Source organism: Odocoileus virginianus, chromosome 1 (genome assembly GCF_023699985.2).
Source record: "Odocoileus virginianus isolate 20LAN1187 ecotype Illinois chromosome 1, Ovbor_1.2, whole genome shotgun sequence".
Taxonomy (NCBI): domain Eukaryota; kingdom Metazoa; phylum Chordata; class Mammalia; order Artiodactyla; family Cervidae; genus Odocoileus; species Odocoileus virginianus.
In genome coordinates, this window is record NC_069674.1 from 65,775,884 (window position 1) to 65,782,797 (window position 6,914).

Genomic DNA, 6,914 nt, shown 5'->3' on the forward strand with positions numbered 1-6,914 from the left:
CCTGGGCAGAGGGCTCATAGGACAGATGATTACTACTTGAGGACCGAATTTGCAATTTCCAGATCTCACAATATCCAACCTTCAGAATCTGATTTCACACTTTTCTAGCTTCAAGGGAAGTTTGATTTTCAAGGTAGGATTAAATATACACAATCAAATAAGACCCATTCCTTTGGTCTGAAGTGTGGAGAGTATAAGAGATAATTACACACAAACACACTTATAAGGCAATTTGACAAGGACAATAATAGATGGTCTGTACAAATACATTTGTTTGTTAGGTATCTGATGGTAATATCTGATATGCTTTTCTATATTATCTTGATAGTTACATTTCATTACATTTCATCAAGATACTTTCACTAAAGAAAGAATGGTCTTATCCCTAAGAGAAAAACATTTTGACAGGGAATATTGTCATTGCTTCAGTAGTCTTCAGGAACAGTGAATTTCAGATTATTTTGATCTTACATCCTTATCAGTAAAAAAAAAAAATTGTATATATCCCCATTAAGTAATATTTATACATAGTTTATACCCATACATTGCTGATAAGTTCCTTTATGAATATCAGTATAATAAAACTATATTTTAATATAAAATAAATAGAAATAAATTTCTACTACTACTCTTTTACATTCCACTAAATTATTATTGTACCCACTCCCACTCTGAAGACTATTGTTCAAAAGGAAATGCATTAAAAAACAAAAGATTGTTCCCATATAACAGGTTTAAGGAATTGACCTTACAGTATGGTAAACTTTAGGTACTACACAATTTCTCTCTGGCACAGGGGGTACAATTTTCCCTCCTTTTCCAGTAATCTACTTGACTTTCTGTCTGATAGACCCAGTAGAAAATCACAAGGAAATGAAAACTCAGAAGCCAATTTCAACATGCATGTACATTTATAATTCTTGGGGGATTTTTTTCATTTCTCTCCAAAATCCAGAATGAGTGGAAGGATTTTTGATAAGAGGGTAATGGAACCAAGTCAAAACTCCCTGCTTCAGTGCTCTGGCATGAAGTCGTCTTGGCCAAGACTAAAGCCTCTGGCCAATTTGCTAAAGAGGGAAGAAGTGGTAAGCCCTCTTTATGGAGTATAATTATGAGCAAAGCAAAGCGTAAGGACCTATCGATGTCTATGTTTGATAAGTAGAATCGAAGTTGGTTGTCTTGGTTGTTTTATTGCATTTAACTGACACTGACTGATTTTGTATAACACTACTGGGTATATATGGTGCCTTAAAGAAGCTTGAGAATAGCCCCACAGTCTCAGAGGCATGGCTCTAATATAGTCTGCCAGCATGCTTAGACTAAATCCAGTTGTTTTCCGCCTTTTCCTCTTTCTTTTCCTGCTTTATGGCTGCATGTCTGGAAAGGGAGATCTGGGAGGTAATCTCAGCTTCCTGACTACCTGTTATATCTTAATCAGAATCAAACCACAATGCCCCATCAATCCCAAAAGAATTTCCCCTAGGTCTCTTGACTTTCTGAGCTAATTCTTTCCTCCAGATATGGTAAAATATCAGTAATTTTCAAGATAGAGCCATCGCCAAGTTGACCATAAGTTGAATAAGTTAAGGCTTCTGTAGAATCTTTATCTTTGGGTTCTCTGGACCTTGAAGAATATTCTAGGATCAAAGCTCAGTGAAAATAAATGCAAAGAAGAGAGTATACTGGGAAAGCCAACAGCTGTGCATAGTGGAAGTAAATATTACAAGAAAAAAAGAGAGATTTGTTGAGTCTGGATGGTTGGGATCAACTTGTGTAGCGTTAAGGCAATTGAACATGTTCAGGTAGTGAAGAACTAATAACAGTTTGTTGAGAAGAGAGAAAAAAATCAATCCTCATTACCTTTTTGTTAAAAAATCATTTTGGTGATGATTAAGAACAAGAATTTGAAAAAATTTCAAAGTTGTGAAAGCAGCTACTCAATTGAAACTATTTTATCACAATAGTGAGAAACTGATTACAAAGCAAGTAACATAGGCATCTTTAATGGATAACACCACCTATGAAACATAGCATATCCAGGCAACAGGCTGTAGTTAAAGCAACAAAAATTTCATTATAAAGAACTAACTCAGAATTTTCTGTCTCTGAGTAATGTTGAATGAAGTATATCCGGAAGGCATGGTGGGGTATAAAACAAACCACTATTACGAGGAGGAAGAAGCAGCTCTTGATTTGAGCTCTGTACTCTTGATGGGTCCACATGTCTGGCCAAAGAGCCTTTACCAGTTGAACAATGACCCACATCTGTATCAGAAAGAGGATCACAACTGTTGTCATCATAATGACAATCATAGAGTAGTTCAAGATAATAAACTCCTCACGTTTGAGGTCTTTGTAGAACTCAAAACATTGTTGTTCTGAGTAACTTGGATTGGTGCCATAGTATAAAAAAAATATTGGCAAAAAAATGACACCACCCACCATCCAAATAATAATGCTTAAAACCAACACATGGTACTTTTGGAACTGAGTTTGGAGTTTCTTAAAATACATAAGCAATCGACTTACGATGATGGCCACATAGAAAACAAAGGTGAAATACATATGACCATATATTATGCTGCTAACCAATCGGCAGGTGAAGGATCCAAACTCCCAGACAACTAAGACATAATAGCTGAGGCGGAAGGGAAGGCTGAACAGGAGGATGGAGTGTAGCACGATGATATTGAGAACAACTGTGGCGACGATTGATTGGCTGTTCCTTTTGAGCATCATATAAGACATCGCAATGGCCCCTGCAGTGCCTCCCAGCAAAACCACACTGTATAGTGATAGGAGAATCGTCCTGCAGTGCCTGTCACAGCGACTCAGGTCTGTGTTCGAAGCGTTTGACAGGGTGGTCACATTGGTCAGCTCCATCTTCTCACCACAAAATGCTAGGAGGCCATAAACCCTTAAATTAAAAGTTTTACAAAATTAGAGTGGATATATTAAAACTGCACAGCAACTGCCCATGAACTGAATACCCAATAAATATTGTCAGAGACTCATCTTCATTACTCAAAAATACTGAAAAGTCAGAGAGTGAAACAAAATGACAAAAGTAAGATTGAGTATAAAACTTGTCATTGGGCAGTCAGGCATTCTGTTCATGGATATGTCTAAATTCACGTACCAGCACAGGGCTGAGCATAAGACATATTATTATCTGGCATAAAATTTAAGGAAGGGCTAGAGACTCAGTCATCAAAATAAATAACAGTCTAATGCAATATTTTTTAGAATCAAAATTAATGCAAAAAAATCATGATGAACAAAATTAAGTTTAAGTGATGGTAGGGCCCGTATGTACCCAGCAAACATCCATATCAGATCTATAAAATAAAGGCCATCCTTCCTATTGTCAGGAAATCCAGTTTGAGATACTGTAGCGATCATGTAAGTCACATGAAATTGTTGTAAGAAGATATATCAGACACTTGAAAATATTTTCTGTGAACAGCTTTGAGGAAGAAGTGGCCTATAATATACATATCACCTTCACTCTTTCCTTCTTCCAGACTCTGAAACTTTCCTGGATTGGTGTGTTACATTTGGTAAAAAGTTGGAGTTTGAGGGTAGGTTCTGTTTAGCTTTCATTTAAGTTTTTCAGGTACTGGATGCATAAGGGGCAGTGATTGTATAGCAGAAAGACAAGAATGCTTGGCAATGTGCTTTGCCATACCTAAGTGCCACTTGGTCATTTGTTCGCTGTTAGAGCATGCATAAGTCATCTGGCCTCACAGAACTCTAGCTATGAAATACAGAATATCATACTGCCTACAATAGCTCAGCTGGTGAAGAATTCGCCTGCAATGCAGGACACCTGGGTTCTACCCCTAGGTTGGAAAGCTCCCCTGGAGAAGGGAAAGGCTACAGAGAATTCCATGGACTGTATAGTCCATGGGGTTGCAAGGAGTCGGACATGACTAAGTGACTTTCACTTCACATACTGTCTACACCACTGTAAAATTAAATGAGTCAGTGTGTTTGAGACAACTTTATATATATAAAAAAAGAGCTACACAAACTAATGACTCTTAAGGTGAAACAGCAAAGACAAAAAAGACATTATTTACTTTTTTCTCCTTACTCTACATAGGGGCAGATACACAGTTAAGTTACATAAAATTGTTGCATTATTAAGTATATAATAAATATTTGACAATTAAAAAAAAAAACTTTTTCAGATCTTTGATTAGATCGTATGAGACCCAGGCTTCAACAAGGCAAACTTTCCCATCTGGAATTATCTGTGTTCATTTTCCTCAGGTATCTGCTCTCCACGTGGTCAGAAGTTTGAGCATATGTTTCTGAGGGAGAAGTTATTCCACAGTGAATACCTTAATATCTTAGAATTTTTCTTCTGCTACCATGGAATCTTCTTAGAATAATTAAATTTTTGTTTATAAAAAAACTTCTATTGACCCCGTCAGGTTGACTACCCTCAAATAAGATTTTATTGTAACTTAGAAATATAATTATATTTTGCATAACAATCTAAATTTTGTGTGCTGAAATATACATTAAAGCCAATTACATATACATAAAATACATAATGCTTATATACTTTTGTGTGAAACAAAATAGTTTTATGTGACTTATGAAAAACAAATTCAAAACTACTAAAATTTTCAAATGTCGGTAGTCCTGCAGTCTAAGGACACAAGATGTTAAGTTTGAAATGACTTTAAGGAAAGGAAAACTTAAATAATCTATCATGTCCAACCAGTTTAGGTGGTTTTTATATGCTTAACACTGAAGTTGCCTCTTCAATCGCAAATATGGGAATGAGATCTAGTTTGTAAGAATGTTATGAGAAGTAAGAAAGATTCCATGTCTAAAGAGCTAACAAATTCCCTGACATGGACTTAGTCTTAAAAGTCTCAATGCTACTTTTCCTTCTACAGTGTACACAAAGATATATCATAAACATAAAATTCCACCCTTTTGAAGTTCTCTCAGAATCACCCTATAAATATTCAAATGCACTGGGATAAATTTTTAGCAAAGAGAGGAGTTGGATCATCCCCTTTCCTTTCTCTCAGGACCTTACCCTTAGGACCGCCAACCCCAGGAAATTTCTAAGTATTTCTTTGCTTGTAAAAACCAAGCACTGAGATTTCTAGCTCTGCTTCTCACGCAGAAACCATTAAATGACACCCAAACTACTTACTTGTTCTTTTCCTCTTATGATTTTCTGCTGGTGGAAGACTCAGGACAACTTGGTCATTTGTTGGTGATCTACATCAGAGCAGGTAAGACGAATACTTTTCTAGAATCAAGTCTTCACTAACAACAGTCAAGGGTAGTCATGGGGTGCATAATGAACTGGTGAAGAGCTCAAGCTTTAGACTGAGAACTTCCGAAGTTACACAGTCAAGATGGAGGGTCCAGATAAAGCATCTGGGCCACCAACAGATCTTTATCTCTAAAGCTAGTGGTGAGACAGACTCAAATCATTCTTCTTAAGTTAGGACTTTCATTTTCACTATCCGTTACTTCTTTGCAGTAATCTTTCTTATTAGCATGAAAAATTTAGAGCTTTTTTCACCCTCAGTGCTGTTCCTTATTGCACTTATTATATCCAAAATGTTTCATATTCAGTACAAGAATGATGGAGAGGACTACTTCCTATGAGACTTTCATATTCTCAGCAGTAAGCTCAAAATATTTATCTCTCTGGTGTTCAATTTCCAAAGACTCCCTTCCCTCAATAACTGCCATTTGGAGATATGACCCTGGAGCTTGACTGTCTGGTGATGTAACTTCCACAAGAGGGCTCGTTTTGTTATTCTCAAAAGTCTTAAATATTCTTCCATCAATCTTTTTACTTCCTGCTCTAACTGCATAGTCATCTTTAGCTGACTTAAGGTTTCAAAGCATAGTTTTAAGGAAATTGGGTTTAGTATACCTAAAGATGAAAGAAACCAACATGCCTTCAATACTAACAGGCAAATGCAGCCCCAAATCATATTACTGTTCAGCTACAGGTATTTAAAAGGCCCAAGACTCTATAACCTGTAAAGCAAACTCATTATGACCTACTTTTAGTAACAACTCATAAAATTTTCATTTACCTTGGGAAAAATGAGTAATCATCACCACCTATGCCATCTGCTAGATGATTACCCAGTAGTGTTTATAGCCACAGAGATATAAAACAATAGAATCTAAACATAATAGAGTCATGTGCTTGATTATTACAAGAAAAACAATAAAAGATGAGATTTCCAACTCTTACAGTCAAAAGCAGATCTGTACCAATTCAACTCAGTTAGAAAGATTTCTCTTGGAGCCAATTTTTCAATCCATTTTTAACATCTCTCCTTAAATTGCATTATTTTGAAAGTAGAAAATCTGGATTGTGAGCCTGGATTTTCACATTTTATCTGGCAGTTCTCGTTTTTCAGATAAAATGTGTTTCTTGGAATCTTCAAGATAAAGTATGTTCCCATAGAAACTATGCTATATTTAGGGTTTGCTTCTCTGACGAAGGACTAACTAGGAAATGTCAGTTGTGACCAACAGCGGAGCCTAAAAATAAAAGTCAGCTATAATTCAAGACTATGGCCAGCACACAGATTAATTGTTCACACTGACAGCATAAGGAACTCAAAGTATTAAAAAAGTGTATATATTGTAGTTAAAACACAGCTAGAAGAATGCATGTATTTAGTATATTTTTCTCACTATACTCAGAATTCAGCTCTTTTCATTCAGATGTGCCAAGATTTTTAAGAAAAATAAAAAAACCTTAGCATGAGAGCTTAGAAATTTCCCGGTTCAGAACAATACAATCCTCTTATTTTTTAGGTTTATAATTTAATCATAAGTATGACTTATTGCAGTATAGTTGTTTTACAGGGTTGTGTTAGTTTCACGTGTACACCCAGTGATTCAGTTGTACA

General features: G+C 35.9%; 1 non-coding gene across 1 annotated transcript; it reads right to left on the reverse strand.

The window, feature by feature from the left end:
* Nucleotides 1-1,975: 1,975 nt before the first annotated feature.
* Nucleotides 1,976-5,381, reverse strand: LOC110148841 (uncharacterized). Its single transcript, XR_011488209.1, has 2 exons — nucleotides 5,180-5,381; nucleotides 1,976-2,917 (listed from the first exon to the last, which is right to left on the reverse strand). It is a non-coding gene; the product is annotated as an uncharacterized protein (transcript).
* Nucleotides 5,382-6,914: the final 1,533 nt, after the last annotated feature.